The sequence below is a fragment of the Antedon mediterranea genome, chromosome 7, assembly GCF_964355755.1.
Source record: "Antedon mediterranea chromosome 7, ecAntMedi1.1, whole genome shotgun sequence".
NCBI classification, from domain to species: domain Eukaryota; kingdom Metazoa; phylum Echinodermata; class Crinoidea; order Comatulida; family Antedonidae; genus Antedon; species Antedon mediterranea.
The window spans coordinates 9,617,301-9,637,772 of NC_092676.1; the positions used below are offsets into that span (position 1 = coordinate 9,617,301).

Below are 20,472 nucleotides of genomic sequence, written 5' to 3' on the forward strand. Positions count from 1 at the left end.
CTTTCCTGAACAGTCTACCAGTACTATTCTATTACCTCATACATAAACACATAATATTAATAAAATATCTAACTGCATACAAAAATACTTTGATAAATTGTATTATTCAGACTAGAGCTACAATTGTGTGCTACAGGTTCATTGACAAGATCATTCAATCATTCTTTTATTGAACACAAGATTATAACAATAGGAATGTGGTTTGAAAAGAAAAATAAACCACATTTTAAATTCACTGAATTCATGAAACCAATCAATCAAGAGATTGAAGAAAGTAGTAAAGGATGTTTTGTCATACAGTGTAATGTTTATTTTACTTTTAACTATACTATTACTTTGTATTGTAAGAAAAATACATTTTTGTTTGTGTACAATACTGTCTAGAAACACATGGAGACATATCTGACAGTTTGTCTATGTGTACACACAGTATAGTATTGTACAGTAAAGTACAATGTACAAAATGTTTACAAATTTTCATCTTTCATTTTCATCATATTGTCTATTGTCTGACAGGACAGTAACACACACTGGAAGTAGTGATACCTCTGAAGAAAGAAATTATTTAATTTGAATGTGCTACAATTTACACGTTTTCCTTTTCTTTTTTCTAGGTAGTGTCACATAATTTGAAAATTAAACTACGGTATTTAGTATAGAAAATGTAAGGCGATACACTAATGTACAGAATAGTAAATACAGTAGGAGGCAAATTGTAATGGTTTAATGTAGAACAGGTGAATGTGGAAGTATTTAAATCCATTAAATAATAAATGAAATAATCATGCAATGTCCAGTATCACTATAAATCTTTGCAAGATTAAACTGCAGAATAATTCATTTGATTAATGATATTGAATACACCCGTACAGTACAAAGTTAGTGTAGGCCTACTTTGCTACAGTATATACCACAGTATGTTCTGCACAATGAATACTAGATGTTTAGAAAGAAAGAAAAAACAGGTCAATTTGAATTATTAATAGACACTATAGGAAAGAAGGTACAAAAGTCTAGCTAAAATAGAACATCCTATGATTGAACATTCAATTTACCCTTGATTAATATTACCTTTAGTTTAATAAGCAAAGTAGCATATTTAAAATTTTGTTTCTACAATTAATTTACATTAAAGCAAATGCTAATTAAAATCATGACATGTTTAATATTATTCATTATCATACGCTGTTTAAAAGTATCAATGAGGCAGTGTAATTAACTATTCAAATCTACTGTAATTGCGTTATTTAATGTCATTAGTGAATGGGTGGTTGATGTAATCGCTGCATAATATTATTGATTTTCAAGTGCCTCATTCATCATGAGCAAATGAACTATAAATGAAATCCTGCTTGCATTTGCTTCATTAGAAATAATAGGAAAAAAAGGTAAATGTTAGAGTGATCAATTTACCATAGTAATTACTTAAAGGAAACACATAAAATAACAGTAGTAATCTATGTTTTTTTTTTTTTTTCAAAAATATTAAAGAAATTACTAATGAAATTTTTTTTTTAAAGTATAAAATGCTTTCACTTATTGGGATATTGTACAGAGTTACATGTAGTGTCGGGTTCAGGATTTTGAAATATAGGGGGTGGGGGGTGGGGTTGTCTAAAAGTAGTGAAATGAAGTCCTGAACTTAATTTGATGTCCTATCTTTTGCCATAAAATTTGGGAAATTTAGAGGGGTTGGCCGCATCTGAACCAGGTATGATCCTACATGAAAACTTACCTACAGTACATATAAAAGACAGAAATACGCATTCTAAAATTAACATAAATACTCAAGACAGTTGGAATGACTACTACTATGTAAGCTTGACTAAATGTCAGCAAATCTAAAGGGAATGAAGTTAATTATAGAATAAATCTACATTTGTTGTACCGTGAAACATCTTACTATGACATAGTATGTGTAAACACTTTACTCATTTTTTTGGAAAAAAAATTGAAATTTATTACAGTACTTACAAATTACATCACAAGTAGCATAAATTTCAATTCAATTTTTATTTATTTATGTTCGTTTCTTCAATACACATCGGTCGACATCACTGGGTAACTTTAAGTTTAAAAAGACAAAATTTGGAGACTTTATAAAAACATGGAAAAACCATACCTGGGCGCAATAATTGTTTTATGAAAATGAAAAACAATCTAAAAATACAGTTAGAATTTAAGTAAGACGAATGTGCTATCATAATAGTAATTTAGTAAACAATGTGTATGCGATTGCATGCCAGAAACTGTCTGTTTTGTTTTGAAAAATGCATTACCACCCTATTGTTCCCCTTTATTCAAATTGGGGGTGCTGGGGCTGGAAATTACTGTGTATTCGAGAACCATCAAAACCTCGTACAGTCAGTATCTGTGGGCACCATCTAGTAGTACAGTATTATATAATTATAAAATTACATGGGTGAAGGGTGGCAACCGGGGGCTATAGTGTACAGTTAATACTGTAGTAGGACTCAGAACTGGGATGTTTTTTGTAAATAAAAAACAAATGTTGAAAATAAAAAATTTGCAATAAGATTTGTTATTTATTAAATATTTCCTTGGTTTGTTAGGTTGTCATTTTACTGTTTTTATTGTTAAAAATGTATAATGATCTGAGATACTTGGATATTGCACTGTGAGCCGCTGCATTGGCATGGAATTCATTAATCAGACCGTCTTATTGATTGCTATTCTAATAGTAATACTGCAGCTCTGCATATCATTAGATGAAATGCAGCTCATATCTTGCCTACAGTATACCATACTGTAACAAATAAATTTAATTCACGATCTATACATTGAAAGTAATGCATTATAAATGTTTTTAAATCTAGAGGGTTAATACTATTGAATTATTACTATTTATACTATTTTAGTAAAAGTTAAAACTATTAATTATCACTGTCAAATTAGCATAAAACAAAATGGATGCTGCAGTTCATTACTGTAGAACTGATTTAATAAATAATATCACATTAATGATCACTTAAATTGTATTATTTTGTACAGTAAGTTCTGTAAAAGGATTTAATGAGAATTTTGAATTAATTTTATTAATTCAATCAGTCTTTCAATAATAATAAATGGGCCTTATAGCATATTTTGCAAGGCCTCAATGCGCTAAACAAAAGTAATTAAATGCTAAAAAAAATAAGAGAAAAAAAAGAGAAGCCTTAAAATAAGCGATTGGATTCCAGTAGCCCGACACTCAGATATGGATTGATAAACCATTCCAAAAGATGATAGAAGCCCAAAAAAGGAACAAAAACCATAATGATTTGGTGACAGATAGATTGAATGAGCAAGTACTGTAGACGAAATCAGTCAATCAAATTTTATATAATGTACTGTATAATTTATGTTGTTAAAGGTTTCCATTGTGTCTAAATGTCTCAGGGGAAATAGAAAAGACTTGGCACATTTGGAAGGTCAAGGGTCAAAGGATATGAAATATATTTCTAAATAGATTTAAAAGTTAATGTCTCATAATTACAAATAACTTTAACTACTGTACTGTATGTGACACTGACAGTGAGATTTCGCATCGTAAGGTAGATGAAAGAAGATCCTAGATAGAACCAGACAGTAAGATCATTACTGAACACCACTGTACAGTACTGTAGTAGCACTATCATCTGTCCTTTTTATGACAATATAAAATATGCTTAATTCTATTGTTTTGGCTGTTTACCACAGTATTAGGATTTGTAAAATGACCTTGAATATTCTGTCAAAGTCAATTGTGTATAGAATGGATGTAACCTATGACCTTTACTTACAGAAAAAATGAAATAATTAACAATTGTCATTCAAATACTGAGAATACTGTATAATAGTCATATACAAAATAAAGAATGTTTATGAGTGCAATATTACAAATAATTTCATGAGGTGAAAGATGAAAGGTTTCACTGTTATCTGTAGCTCTACAGTAACAGTCTATACAGTATACTAGTACTTCAACAAATCAAAATTAGTTTCCTTACTGTAGATGATTAGTGGTCATATCTTAGTAACATAAAGTATCAAGTACATAACAATAATCAGACTGATTAATTTAAAATTTTTTTCATTTCATAAACAAGTTAAAATTAGTAAAATTTTGTCATTTAACCTTTCATTCGTCACAACGTGTTTAATGCCACAAAACATCACTTTTATCATTTTATAACAGAAGGCGATCTTCACTTTAGTATTTTGACTATTTTTACATTAAAAATGTACAAAACGTACAATTAAGGCCTAAAGGACGATCAGGGCCATCATAGAGACGATCAGGCCCATGGTTTTATGTGCCCGATCATCTGTACGTTGTATCAGGCCCAATCGTCTTAGGCGTTGGGCCCGCTAGCCCCTCATTGGGCCCGATAGTCTTAACATTGGGCACGATAGCCAAGTGTACTGTATCCTTTGAAGATTACAAATTTGATCAAGTAATTATTTATATAGATTCAATAAACATTTTATTGGTATATAAGATTGTTTGAAATTTGTTTTAAGCAAAAAGCCTGCAGGGCAGTGGGGTCGAATCACTCATGTATTTTGTGTTAATTACATATTTTTGCTGACCGCAGGATTCCCTTTTATATAGAAAAAACAACAACATGCATTTATAGTTGTCAAATGGACAATGTTTCCATTTTAATTTTTTTATTAAATAATTCAGTGAAATCATGATAGATCCAAACTCACATTTCATGTTACTTTTAGAACGGTCAGTCTAATTATCGAAAACAACCGAAAACAACCATAAACAACTAAAAACAACCGAAAACAAACCGAAAACTAACCAAAAACAAAATAAAATAATCTAAATACCGAAAACAAATTTGTGTAAATTTTTTTTTAATGTAGTCCTCTATTGATGGGTGTTTCTAAAGCTAAGACCATAACAACTGAGAGAAAACCGCGAGCGCAAAAGCCAAGGAAGACCCTACGAAATGGTAGTGTGCACAAAATACAACTAAAGATCGTACAATCAATCAATGATATCGCATTACTTACTGTACAGAATCTATAAAAATATTCTAATTTTAATCTTTCGATTTTTGATCCAGAAACCAACGCATTTACTCCTCACAATAATTGTGAATACATTATCCATAGTATAGAAAGTAAATTGACTAAATGTATGATCAATTTAATTAGAGATTTTTAAGAATATTGATAATATTAGGGACTATAAAGTATACTTATTTTTTTTTTTTTTTTTTTTATTTCATACTCATCCAACAGCGAGTAACCCGCCAATTACAGGATGGATAAACTATTTAATAATTTCACAAGACAAACATATACACAAGATGCTCTACATAAACAAAGACTTATTATTAAGTCTTTGGGAGTGGAGTTGTAAATTGTCATGAGAAAAAAACCCTGACATGACAGGACTTGAACCCAGGACCCTTAGATTGGTAGCCAAGCATCATAACCACCAAGCCACAGCTCCACTCCAAAAATTATAAAATTACCGTAGTCGAGTACTGTAAATAACGTTTTTTTCCTTAATCACTTAATCAAGTATTCACTTAAGTGACGAAAACGCAAAGTTAGGTAAAATCATGCTTTGTTTTTTAAAAGACTAAAAACGAAATGTGTTTAAAGATTTTGTACTGTAAGTAAATGTCTACAGTGTATTTCATTGAATGTGTACGATTTTAATTTGTATTTTGTGCACACTACCATTTTGTAGATTCTTCCTTGGCTTTTGGGCGCGCGGTTTTCTCTCCGTATGGTCTTAGCTTTAGAAACACCCATCAATAGGGGGCGACATTAAAAAAAAAATTATAAAAATTTGTTTTCGTTATTTAGATTTTTTTATTTAGTTTTCAGTTTGATTTCGGTTGTTTGTGTTTTTTTTTCGGTTGTTTTCGGTAATTAAACTGACCCCTTTAGGAGGGTGAATGTCTGTCAAAATGGATTATTTTGTAGACTAAGTTAATTATATAATTCTCTTTTAGTTATAGATGATGGCCTTGATATTTCTTCAGATTCATTGAATCAGTTTAAGAACAAAGTGTTAAGTTTATTATAATTTTCAAATGCTACCTTTTTAACTTTTTGGCATTTGTTCATGTATTTGTATCCATTTTGTTTTTAGCTTTCTGTTATTGGCAAATTTCTTTTGCTGTTGGTTGGGTTTGGAAAAAAAAATCATGTGCTGAAGAACAACGGGCGCACAGGAAGGTTACTCGTCTCATCTCCTACTACTGTAGGCCTACCACCACATAAAATTATCCGACCATTGACATTTATTATATTAAATGATTACATTTAAACAATGTTAACATTTCATTTTTATTTTTTTTAATTTTATTTAATCAAAACCAACAGCGATAATTACCGCCACTAACAGGTTTGATATAAACAAAGCCAGGACTGTTTAAAGCACCTTGATTGGTCCTAACATTGATCAAGGGCTTCTCTCGTCCAGTGCCCACCTTTACCAGAGGTCTGAGGCAGATACTAGATGCAGGGGCTGCCATAAGAGTCAGCAGTGCTGATTTCAAATGCCTAACGGGACCCCAGCTCCGTATACAGCACCCGTTATTCCCAGATGGTCTCCCATCCAAGCTCTAACCAGGCCCAACGTCGCTTAACTTCGGTGATCTGACGAGAACCGGTGTTTCAACGTGGTAAAGCCGTATTTCATTAGTATATTATAAACAATTATATTTAATTACAATAACCTAATTTTGAAAAGCACACCCTCTCCCCCTCACCTGTAAAAATAAAATAAAGTAAATGAATAATTAGCATAAGAAATACTCATCGTCTAAAAATATCCAGACAGTAAAATAAATAATCTACAGTAGGCATACCTAATAAAAAAAGATCAAGAATTATAATGATCATGAAAAGGTATTTAGTTGCCAAAATACAAAATAGCGCGATGCAATAATAAAACCCAATTGATTAAAAAAACATGACCGATATGATAAAAATTGCATATCTAGAGTGGCGCGCGCCATAAAAAATTCCAAAAGTTGGTTTAATTGCAACCAAAATAAAACGTGCATGATCGTCTTATTTGTTGTGCCCGTCTCTGGTCCCGATCGTCCTAAAACCTTGTGAAGTTGTTGGGCCCGGCCAATAGTCTCCCGCTTTGGGCCCAATCGTCTGTGATCCTGATCGTCTGTTCCCACCTCCCATCCCAAGAGAAAGGCAGGTAGGCCTAGGCGGCATGGCAGGTAAGGTGGCCTACAGACAGAGGCCTCTATCTAGGCCTAGGCCCTAAATAGTTAGGTCTAGCCTACTGTATGTAGGCCTACCTAGTACTACTACTAGGCCTAGGCCTAGCAATAGTATGCATACCTAGGCTAGGCCTAACTAGCTAGTAGGCCAGCTCTCCTGTGCGTGACAAGGCTAGCGTGATCTGAATAGCATACTGCCATGATTCATTGATAAACAATACTACAAAAGCTACACTTAAATTACAATGCCTACTTATTAAAAATATTAAAAATTACCCCTTTTTTCACTGCTAAAGATTCTTTTGGGCGTTTGTCATAATAAATTCTATATGTTTACCACACCACCAACAACAGCCTTTTCGCGTTATAGCTGAATTTATAGGGGGCGCTAGTTGTATTTCTCTGTTCTTTGCCAGAGCAGCCATAATGGCTCTGTTCTTTGGGTGTCTCTGTAATGAGCTGTAATATACCGTTGGAACTACACTTTTGAAACAGTCGTTGGCCAATATTAATGATAAATCGATTTTATTTTTTGTTACTTTGATTTAAAATACAAATACAAATTTTTTAAAAACGTAATTATTATTTTTTCTTTTCATCAAAGGAATTGTTTATATTTCTTTTGGTTTATGTATTAAAAATGCACATTTGTCTATTTATCGTCGATCGTTATCGTCCTAGTGTGTGGGCCTTATGCTGTAAATGTTCAATTAATTGATCATTCCGTTTTCATTTTATTAGTTGGACTCTTGCACAGTTGCTGCCTAATCGTTGTTGTGTAACAGGGCCGTAGCCAGGATCTGTCAAGGGGGGGTTCGGACACTAAATATTTGGGCCAGGGGGGGGGGGGCTGATGCGAAGCGAATTTTGTTAAATGACACCCCTAGATGGCCGGAAAAGACACTCTCGTGCAGCATGCTACCGATGAGCAAAAAGATCGTACTTTTTTCCTCCTTCTCAAACACGTCGATAATTTAAAGGACGATAACTATTTGTTGCCGTATGTTAGATGCGCGTGCTCTGTGTGCGGAACCGCCGATTGTTTGATCATTTACTCCGTATTTTGTTTTGCGTTCAAGTTCAATGCGAACGTACATCTAGGAGCAGCCCCGAAAAAAGCACACTGGTTGAAGGCAAATGCTATTTGCTAGCTCTATCTATAATATTTATTTACAGCAATTTGTTGAGGAATATAAATATGTAAATAGGTGATATTGATACATTTTAGTACGTATCGGCTGGTGGTCTAGAAAAAAATAATCGGATGCCATAATGTGAACTACAGTACTTGATACCATAGATATTATAGTGTAAAATATTAATATTCACTATAATCCTCTATGATACATTATACTTCATAGTCACACATAAATACTGATGTACGTCGGAAGGCTATATACTTTATGCATGCTGCCTGACTGCCAGTGATCTAAACAATTATTATAGGTACGCAGTTGTCTGGCGGTGTCCTTTGTACGAATCGTTCGTGCTCCAGTTCGCTATGAGACGCGTCAATATCATGTTACATGCAGGGACCAAACATTTATTTTTCAGGTTAAAATCGGCAATTCATTTGCAGCTTTTAGAAATTTACAGACACGTATCGCTAGTTGACGCTCATACAGAGAAGAAGGTTCACGAACAAGTTTACGAATTTTTCAATTTACAAACAACTTTTTGTACTGTGGGGCACGTATTTGGAGGATTTTTGGAGATGAGGGTGAGGTATTGGGCATGTCGGGGATGGGGGTTCGCATTCGGTTAAGGGGGTTCGCTGTAAAGGGGGGGTTCGCCCGAACCATAAAAACCCCCCCTGGCTACGGGCCTGTGTAATATCATTTCGAACCATATTAAAATCATAAAAAGATTCATATTCCTTAACATGTGGCTGTTATTATACACAATTGAAAGCAAAACCCGTTGAATCTCAAATCATTAGGACTAGAAATTTGGCTTATCAATCAAATAAATACTTTCGTTCAAAATGAAACTCCAACCTCTCTAAAAGATTGAACTCAGCGAAAACGGACCGTGTTTTTTGAATTGGGTATGTTGAAACATTTCAATATTCATTTAAAAAAGTACATTAATTGTGGTATTGATCAGTGGCTAGAGTAGACTTGCCCCAAGTCTGTATTATCTTTTTTTTTTATTTATTTGTTTTTATTTCGACCGCGATTTTTGTCTGAAAATACAGACTTGTGAAACACGTATAGAAATCGATTTGCAGACCGCAAACATACGATAAGAATGACGTAGGTTATCATACCGTATTTGGCTATATGGGGCGGGCGGTATGTAAATATGGATTTCGAATCAACCAATGATCATTTTGTTTCAAAATGAAAAAGATCGAGTACGTAGGCCTACCAGTGCTTAATGTACGATCGAGACTGTTGAAATATAAAATAGTAATGCCAAGTTGTTTTGTTTATTAATTGTTTAGTCCTTGGCCTAGGCCTCTTTCGTAGGTCCTACTCAACTCGCACGTATGACCTGCCAAATAAAACGCCAATGAAGTAGGCCTACATACCACCGGCACACAACAGGGCTACACCACCACACAGAACAGGACAGGGTCTGGGTGAGAATTAAATCAAAATTATCTCCGCGTAATAAATGATCCATTCAATGTTTGATTTGCGGAGAAGCTAGCCTATCATATATCAAGACGAGTTTTCATGTTTCAAAGATCCCATCAAATGTTTACCAGACTACTAGGCATATAAAATAATTTCTAGCCTTCAGAACTTTCATAAATGTACCCAACAAGTACACATTGTCTAAACGTAACATAGCGCATGCGCATCATCTTATTTGTTGAGTCTTTGAAATTCTTAAATATGAATATTTAAACCGTGTACGAGAGAGTAGCCAATCGCATGCAGCTGAAACTAGTCAACCGGATAATCGTATGCACCAAGAATTCTTGGTGTCAAACCACGTGACTTGTGCGTGTTTCCCCAGACGGAGTATCCAAAATCAAGTAGTATACGTATGAAACGCCATATGTGCCAAAATATTTATCTTTTAACTAATATTAAGACAAAACTCCGTCTGGAACCCAGACTATGGCTAGAGGCGTAAAAACCCTCGGTCAATATCATGTAAAATGCACTGTGGAAGGGTCATTATTAAGACTGGAAAATTGGGCTTATCAACAAATAAATACTTTCGTTCAAAATGTAAAATCAAGGCTGAAAAATTGGGCTTATCAACAACAAAATATTTTATTATTAGACGCGATAACATCAAGGATAATCAGTATAATTATTAATATAGCCACTGTTACTAGTTATATTCTACATGCTAAAGTAAATAAAAATCCACTAGAAAACAAACAAGTCTGAATGTTATGCTTATTAGCCATGTTATGTTTGTTACTGTAGGCCTATGATTGTTTGCAATGTCCACATATTATTTCCGTGGGCATATCCATAGTGTATCACTCACAAAAAAGACGTGTGAGGTTCTTTCTTTAGATTTTGAAGAATGATTTGTGTTACAGGTTGACACATGAGTCAAATGCTCAAGATATCAGCTAATAGACCGGCAGCCCAGAGACAATTGGTTAGATGAGCTAGGAACCAATATCTGACTATTTGAGTGTGTTGGGGGTCACTTGAAGTGAATGAAAATGGGAGTCTGCCGGGTACCCCCTGCTGCGTCTAGACCGGGGGGACCCCGAAACGTGCTAAAAAATCGGCACAGGTTAGATGAGAGAGATACCACCTAATTTTACCACCATGGGATGCCCATTGGCATCCTTATAACAGTATCACAAACGACAGACTTTTTCTCTGCTGCAAAAGGCCCGCCAGACCCCCCGAGGGAGGGCCTAAAATGGGGTTAGCATAGATGAGTGAGGTACCACTCAAAATCAATTCCAAACGAACAAGTTGTGTTCATACAATACTAAATGGATAACAACAGACTAATTGTCTGCTGCACCGCAAGTGCCAGACACCCTAAAGTTAGACTAGAGGCCCCCCTTCCCCCAACTAACCCAGCTTAGATATTGTAGATACCACCAGCAACCAATGTTATATGATTTAGCACATGTAGGCAATACCAAATGACCTATTACAGACTATCTGTACACTGCCTTGGCCCTGGCAGACCCCTCTAAAGTTAGACTAGAGACCCCTCTTTCCCCAACTAGCCCAGCTTAGATATTGTAGATACCACCAGCAACCAATGTTATATATGATTTAGCACATTGTAAGCAATCACCAAATGACCTATTACAAACTATCTGTACACTGCCTTGGCCCTGGCAGACCCCTCTAAAAGTTCGACTAGAGACTCCATTCCCCCAACTGGCCTAGCTTAGATCTTGAAGATACCACCAGCAACCAATGTTATAATTATGATTTAGCACATTGTAAGCAATACCAAATGACCTATAACAGACTATCTGTACACTGCCTTGGCACTGGCAGACCCCTCTAAAGTTTCCCCATTTACCCCAAGTATATAGCTTACCTTAGATATTGTAGATACCACCAGCAGCAAAAAAAAAACCACCCAAAACAACATATTTAATTGAATAAAGTTTAACTTTAACCGAACTAACACAAAACAATTGAAAATATATCACATCAATGACGATAAAATGACCATTACCATTTTAAAGGGAAAAATAGTTTAAGAGTTTCACTTCAAACTTATATAAGCCAAATATAAACAAGTACGGATTCGAGTAAATTTAGCATTCCTGCTAAGAATTGTGAGGATCTGGAATTCCTTGCCTTTGGATGTCACAGATACATTTGTCTGTAACTCTTGCAACCTATTTTAAGAGAAAGCTTAGTAATCACCTTAATCAAATTCAGGATTGTAGTAACTTAATCCAAAGTGATTTGATTAATTAATAGTTGGTAATTTTAAATGCTGTATATTATAATCTTAATCCTCTATATATATTTATATATATAAATCCAAAGGCAAATAACTGAAAAAATGACAATGCTGTGGGTATCAGTGGCTGAATCTCAATGGAGATACAAACAAAAAGTGAAAAGCTAAATCAAAAGGATAAAGTAAAACAGCCAGAAACGTTAGCAGAGCTTTCGGGCAACACTAGCCCTTCATCATTGCAAGTGAAGGATAAGAGCTGGCAAGTGCTGCCTGGGTGGACAGGAATAAAAGAAATACAACAAAAGGAGACAGGGTGGAGTCTGAATAAGAGTAGAAAACAAAGAAGGTAGCTTGGTAGAGATACAGTATAAACAATTTTGGAATGAAACTAAACATGGCCAACAGCCATAAGTCGCGTGCTAAAACGCATAGTGATACCGGACCGACAGACAGACCGACAGACCGACCGACCGCCGACATAGTGAACTATAGAGTCGCGTCCACGCGACTAAAAACAGCTTAAATGGTGGTTAATATTGAAACTTAAATTTAGGTAGACAATGGAATAATTTTACCAACCTGGGAGTATGTTTCTAATGTTAAGTACAAAAGGTTTTGTGGTTTTAAGTTGTAATTCCCAGTGGTTTTCCTTGTCTTTGCAAGTTTTGTCGCTCCATTTGACACATGGAATATTGCAATAACTCTGAAATTTGTTATCGAGTGACCAGATGAATTAAAATGTTCGGCTACAGGTTGAACAAGCTTTAATGTGTTGATAGCTGATCTGTGTTGTGTCATTCTCATACGGAGAGTGTTTTTTGTTTCTCCGACGTACTGTTTGCCACAACACCTACCTATTTCGGTATTCGTGTTCCCGCCCGTAATTTAAGAAACAATAGTATCCTTTGTGTTCCCTTTTGTAGAGTCAATGTTCTCAAAAGTGGTTACATCAGTAAATTAAGTTTATATTATAATAGTTTAGTCCAGGCCCATCCCCATATTGACATTTTTAATTCCAATCTTTATCTGTTTCGTCGTAATTTTAGTGTTTCTGAGTTGTTGTAATTGTTTTGTATCTGTTAAACCAAGCTGTAAGTGGCGGATTGTCTTATCCGAAAAATGCGGCCAGTTTGGTTACTCTTACATTTTTCAGTAGAATCAACCAATGAACAAGTTTTGCAAGATTTGCCGCAAAGGTGACTGCCCAAATTTTGACTGTCATGAGAGTTAATTTCACTCTTACATTTGGATCTGACTAATATATCACGAAGGTTGGGAGGTCTACGAAATGCAATAATGGGTGGTTCCGGAAAAACAGTCCTGAGACGTTCTGTGGACTGTAGAATGGGCATATGTTTCTCAATAAATTAATAGCCCCGTAATGGAGGCAACCTAGGTTGATAGGTTTGTAATTTCTACTCCGGAGATGTCCGGTTAGTTCTTCGGTACGATTCTGAAAATCTAAATCTGAAGAACAGATACGTCTGATAGGTAATGCTTTACTGTTCGGTATGTTTTTAGTACAATGTTGGGGATGACAACTGCTAGGGAGCAGGTACATATTTTTATCAGTGGATTTACGGAATAGGTCAGTTTTGAGAGTACCATTTTCTATGGTCACTATAGTGTCCACAAAATCAACGCTACTAGTGGATTTGGTAACTGTAAATCTTAGGATCGATGGAGTGTTTTTTTTTACCATCACAGAAACAGATTTTGCCACCTTATCCGCAATTTCCGGGGTGGGTTCCGTTGTGAGTTTACGATATATAATGAAGCTGTCTTAAGGATTCCTCTTAATAAAATTTGATGTACATAGCAACAGTGGCAGAACCTTTATCAGCGGGTTTAATGATGATATCATTACGCTGACGCAATTTGGCAATGGCCTGCCTCTCTTGTTTTGAGATTGTCACGTTTATCTGGACTCGGGACGTAGTTTTGTACATCCTCCTCAATAGCCTGGATAAATGTTTCTAAAGCTGGACAACGATTTTTAGGTGGATTCCAGGAACTTTTTGGTTTAAATTTGTTAACGTTGCCTTCGTTTTCCGTGGTGCTGCTGTCTGAATCAGCAAAATATTCACGTAATCGTAATCTTCTAGAAAAAGACTCTATATCCAAAGATAGTTGTTGTGCGCCGACCTGCCTTGGTTTTGGGCAGAATTTAAGTCCTCGGGAAGGAAGTTTTTTCTCTCCTTCGGAAAGTCGACAATTAATTTCAACAACTGAATCAGAGGTGTTGCTCTGATTCTTGTTATATGTCCCAACGAACCTTCTGCAGGGTTTCCTAAAAGCCCTGAAGTCATCCGAAGGTAGAGTCATTTGTGTTGAAATGACCAAGTCTGCATGGTAGACCAAATTTGTGATGTTCCCTTCGGGCCATTACCGTTGATTGTTTACGGCAGTCATTGGCGATAATCCTGAATTTGTTTTGAAACTAGGATGCAGGAAGTTCTCTTTTCAACTTCTTAGTTCTAGAGTGAATTTCAACGTCAAACTCAGTGAGGATTTTGCGGCAATTGTCAATTTGGATCTCATTGAGATCTCTAATTTTGTTTAATTTAAATACCTTTTTTAATAGATACAGTACTACATATCTACATAAATAAAGTACATAAAAAAAAATTATATATATTTATAATTTTTTTTTTTATATTTTTTTCGATCGAGATACGGTATTGTTCAGTCTATCTGAAGATCGTTTAACGTGAAACACCGTGTAATAGACGTCCGTGTTCCATCTACTTTATAAAAATATATATTCGCTCTTGATTCCAATTGAGCACGTTTGCAGCCTCAACGCATCTATATAAGACTTGCACTGATGAAGGGCTAGTGTTGCGCGAAAGCTCTGCTAACTTTTCTGGCTGTTTACTTTATCGTTTTGATTTAGCTTTTCGCTTTTTTTTTGTATCTCCATTGAGATCCAGCCACTGATACCCACAGCATTGTCATTTTTTCAGTAATTTGCCTTTGGATTTATAAATATATATATATACATATGAATACAGGATTAAGATTATAATATACAGCATTTAAAATTACCCACTATTAATTAATCAAATCACTTAAGATTAAGTTACTACAATCCTGAATTTGATTAGGGTGATTACTAAGCTTTCTCTCAAAATATGTCCAAGAGTTACAGACGGATGTATCTTTGACATCCAAAGGCAAGGAATGCTAAATTTACCCGAATCCATACTTGTTATATATATTTGGCTTATAATATATAAGTTTTAATTGAAACTCTTAAACTATTTTCCCCTTTAGAATGGTAATGGTCATTTTATCGTCATTGATGTGATATATTTTCAATTGTTTTGTGTTAGTTCGATTAAAGTTAAACTTTATTCAATTAAACATGTTGTTTTGGGTGGTTATTTTGTTGCTGCTGGTGGTATCTACAATATCTAAGGTAGGCTATATACTTGGGGTAAATGGGGGAACTTTAGAGGGGTCTGCCAGTGCCAAGGCAGTGTACAGATAGTCTGTTATAGGTCATTTTGTATTGCTTACAATGTGCTAAATCATAATTATAACATTGGTTGCTGGTGGTATCCACAATATCTAAGCTAGGCCAGTTGGGGGAATGGAGTCTCTAGTCGAACATTAGAGGGGTCTGCCAGGGTCAAGGCAGTGTACAGATAGTTTGTAATAGGTCATTTGGTGATTGCTTACAATGTGCTAAATCATATAACATTGGTTGCTGGTGGTATCTACAACATCTAAGCTGGGCTAGTTGGGGAAAGAGGGTCTCTAGTCTAACTTTAGAGGGGTCTGCCAGGGCCAGGGCAGTGTTCAGATAGTCTGTAATAGGTCATTTGGTATTGCTTACAATGTGCTAAATCATAATAACATTGGTTGCTGGTGGTATCTACAATATCTAAGCTGGGTTAGTTGGGGGAAGGGGGGCCTCTAGTCTAACTTTAGGGTGTCTGGCACTTGCGGTGCAGCAGACAATTAGTCTGTTGTTATCCATTTAGTATTCTATGAACACAACTTGTTCGTTTGGAATTGATTTTGAGTGGTACCTCACTCATCTATGCTAACCCCATTTTAGGCCCTCCCTCGGGGGGTCTGGCGGGCCTTTTGCAGCAGAGAAAAAGTCTGTCGTTTGTGATACTGTTATAAGGATGCCAATGGGCATCCCATGGTGGTAAAATTAGGTGGTATCTCTCTCATCTAACCTGTGCCGATTTTTTAGCACGTTTCGGGGTCCCCCCGGTCTAGACGCAGCAGGGGGTACCCGGCAGACTCCCATTTTCATTCACTTCAAGTGACCCCCAACACACTCAAATAGTCAGATATTGGTACCTAGCTCATCTAACCAAATGTCTCTGGGCTGCCGGTCTATAACGCCATGGGACCCTTGGCTTATCAATGAATAATAAATACAGTACTACTTTTGTTCAATTGAAATCGGAATCTGACCGTTTCATTAAATTGGGTGTGATTAGGCCTAAACATATAATAATTTATTAAAAAGGTACAATAAAAACAAATGCATCAGAGGCGTAAAGAACCCACGGTCAATATCATGTAAAATATATATGGTATAAGCACTGTGGAAGGGGTCATTATTATTAAACTGGAAATTCGGCTTATCAACAAATAAATACTTTCGTTTAAAATGTAAAATAAGACTGCAAAATTGGGCTTATCAACAAATAAATACTTTTGTTCAAAATGTAAAATAAGACTGCACAATTGGGCTTATCAACAAATAAAATATTTTTTTTCAAAATGTAAAATTAAGACTGGAAAATTGGGCTTATAAACAAATAAATACTTTTTTTCAAAATGTAAGAAAACATTTTTTAAATATAATCCTTAAGCTCTGTCTATACTATCAAACTAAATATGATGTGCCCATATTATATAGACATGACGATGTCCACTACGATATTCGGGCATATCACTACCATATTTGGGCACATCACACTTTTTTTGTTAAACTAGTTGGGACAGTGTAGACACAGAACTATGTGATCGAAACATAAGTCGGAATTGGACTGACGCGATTGATTTAATTGGGTATTTTTATTAATGTAATGATTCATTAAAAACTATAATACCGATACGCGTTTGGTATTGATCAATGGTGCAAAAAACCCTGAGAAATAATGGTATAACGCGATTTGGTGATAGCTTATCAATAATACAACCCATATACTATTATTATAAATACCTATTACAAATCCATTCATATAACTTTTCATCGCGAACCGAAAATGTATAAATGTTATTCTACAGACAGTAATTATATATTCAAAAGCCATATTATTATTATTATCAATACCTAAATGCGATAGTAATAACCACATAAACATAAATTATACCCAATACAAGTTTGTGCGTTTAATTCTAGAAAGAAACGACTGTGCTGACAGGCCAATGACATAAATCACAAGTAAAGTCCCAATTGTTCACTTGCGTTTTGATTGGCCGACCTATTATATTAGATTAATGAAGACTGTCCAGTCAAAAAGTTACGCGGCGTTTTTTGTAAGAAATATTTCTTGTTTTATAATTAAATACTGATAAAAAAAGTCCAGAGTCTACATTTTGTACTATTATTTGGAACCACACATTTGAAACAGCGTTGGATGGCAAAAATGATGTCGATTTTATTTATTTTTACTTTGACTTAAAAACGAATACAAAAATTTTGAAAACGTAATTGTTTTTTTATGTTACAAATAAATATTGATAAAAAAAACTATCCGAGTCCACATTTTTTAATTTTTTAATTAATTCGTAATTATTGTTGAGGCATGCAACGGCATATCTCTGATATCATAGCCTCTCCTCAACATCTCTGAACTATTCAATGTTGATTTCCTTACAATCTTGGGTTGTTATGACCAAAATGCATAATTTTGCACTTTAATAATCAACAAATTGTTCTCTGTCTCCAGACCTTTATAAATAGCGTTGACTTTCCGAGGTGTTGATGCCGAAAAAAATCTAGAGCACAGAGATCCGGGCCTCTATTTTTTGTTTGCCGAAAAATTAATTAATAAAGCAACATTTTAAAGAAACATAATAGTAAAAAAATTCAAATGTACTGATTCGATTGTCTGCATTTAATAATCATAATCTTAAAACCCAACACAAGAACCGATGATTTAAAAGCTGCGAAAAACAAATATATTTATTGTTACACATTATTATTCTAATAATTATGTTTCCCCATGTTTCATCATTTAGGATTTGTGTGGGTGTGTGTGAGTGTGTTACAGGAATTTGTTAAAAATAAGCACCATGGTGGGGAAATTATTCAAATACATCAATATCATTTCTGTACAATAATACTAAATAGGCATTATTTTTAAACAATATAAATATAAACGGTTTTTATGGTAAAATTGAGTTTGAAATTTTTTTCCCATGATTATTTTTTAGAATATATCATGCAGTCACTTTACCACCACCAAGCTCTTATTAATTCATTTTACTTTATAATAACGAAGGCAAATTACGGGAACATGACAAAAATAATAATTGATATCAGTGGAAAAAAGCTAAAATGACAAAATGAAAGTAAAACCAGCAGACCAGATTGAATTAACTGAGACAAGCGCTGCATGAGTGAACTGGAATTAAAGAAGAAAAAACCAAAGGAGGCACAGCTACTAGTAGAGGATAATGAAGATGTTGATTCAATATAATTATATTAATTATCAATGTAATATCAGAGAGCTTCAAACAAGTATGTTAAATGCAAATAACTTACCTCGGCTGTTGTGACATTGTTTGTGCCCTCTTCTTTGAATCTACAGGAACATGTCCTGTGTAGAATGGAACAGAGTAACAAATTGGTCAATACTGTTGTCCAGTCATTTTTAAAGGCTCAGAGCTATGGGTGATGATACTGAGAGTATAATATTTTTAATACTTGGAATTTTAATGCTTTTGTATTATTTTGTCGAATTGTCTGTATCTAATCTGATACAAGATTTTTGTAATTTATTCTACACAGATGATGATACTGAGAACATTGTGTTTTAAGTTTTTGAATTTGCTGATGCTTCTGTTTTCTTTTGTATTGTATGTATTTTCTATGGTGTTAGGCTATGTAGCTATAGCTCCATGGTTAGGCTATGGAGCTATAGCTCCATGGGGGTGCAGGTCAAGTCGGCCCCAAACCGTCTCGGCCAAAGTCAAGTCGGCCCCACGTCAAGTCGGCCCCAAGTCAACTCGGCCTCAAGTCAACTCGGCCTCAAGTCAACTCGGCCTCACGTCAACTCGGCCAAAAACTAATCGGTCAACTCGGCCACAATAAAGTATGGAACGCAAAAAGTGCTTAATATTATTACGATTCTTACTATCCACGTTTTAAAAAAAATGAAGAAATAAAAAATATAATATCATATAAAAAAATGAACTCATTGCCGATATGAATAGAAGTACCCGCGTGTTACCAAAAAACACGTGCAGGTACCGTATTTTAGGAAATCGAAGACGGAGGCCTACGTTCCACCATTTGGCCATAGAAAAAATGATCGTACATCGTTTTTGTGCATGATTTGCGTTTTTAAAAAAAGGGGAATCCCCCGGTCAGCGAAAACACGTAGCAGTTGTAGATATCGAAAAAGCTGGCAAACGCGCAGGGAGGCTCAGCTAAGAAATTTTATTAAACGTAAATAATTAAAGGAAAGTTGGTGAAATCATTCCTATTTTTTTTGCTAAATATATTATTGTCTAAATAATAATATTCATTAAAAGTCAGAATTATTCATAGTTAAAAAAGAAGAAATATTATTTTATCAATCCCCTTTATTTGCACTTTTTGCGTTCCATACTTTAACGGGGCCGAGTTGACCGATTATTTTTTGGCCGAGTTGACGTGAGGCCGAGTTGACTTGAGGCCGAGTTGACTTGAGGCCGAGTTGACTGGGGCCGACATGACTTGGGGCCGACTTTACTTTGGCCGAGACGGTTTAGGGCCGACTTGCTCCATGGTTAGGCTATGGAGCTATAGCTCCATGGTTAGGCTATGTAGCTATAGCTCCATGGTTAGGCTATGGAGCTATAGCTCCATGGTTAGGCTAGCTCCATGATGGTTAGGCTATGTAGCTATAGCTCCATGGTTAGGCTATGGAGCTATAGCTCCATGGTTAGGCTATGGAGCTATAGCTCCATGGTTAGGCTATGGAGCTATAGCTCCATGGTTAGGCTATGCTGAAATAAAAGATTATTGATTGATAAAATAAATAATAATAAACGACAAGTAACAATAAGTAGTATGTGAACGCAAACATATTTCCTTTCTGTTTTTGTTTGTAGGGTATCAGCAATATACATATATTTTGCCTATATTTGTATTTATATTTTAATGTAAAAACGAATGTTACATGATGATGCGTTTATTTATAGCTAGCGCGATTGTATTGCGTTTGACCAAAGA

The 20,472-nt window shown here is 35.0% G+C and overlaps 1 protein-coding gene and 1 pseudogene across 3 annotated transcripts in view; both read right to left on the minus strand.

Moving 5' to 3' along the window:
* Positions 1 to 7,542, minus strand: part of LOC140055667 (dynamin-binding protein-like) — a 46,750-nt gene extending 39,208 nt beyond the window's left edge. For all 3 annotated transcript variants that reach the window (XM_072101031.1, XM_072101032.1, XM_072101030.1), the window contains exon 1: positions 7,473 to 7,542. The gene's annotated coding sequence lies outside the window, so the exon portion shown is untranslated. The remainder of the gene's footprint in view (positions 1 to 7,472) is intronic.
* Positions 6,535 to 6,652, minus strand: LOC140055790 (5S ribosomal RNA; annotated as a pseudogene).
* Positions 7,543 to 20,472: the final 12,930 nt, after the last annotated feature.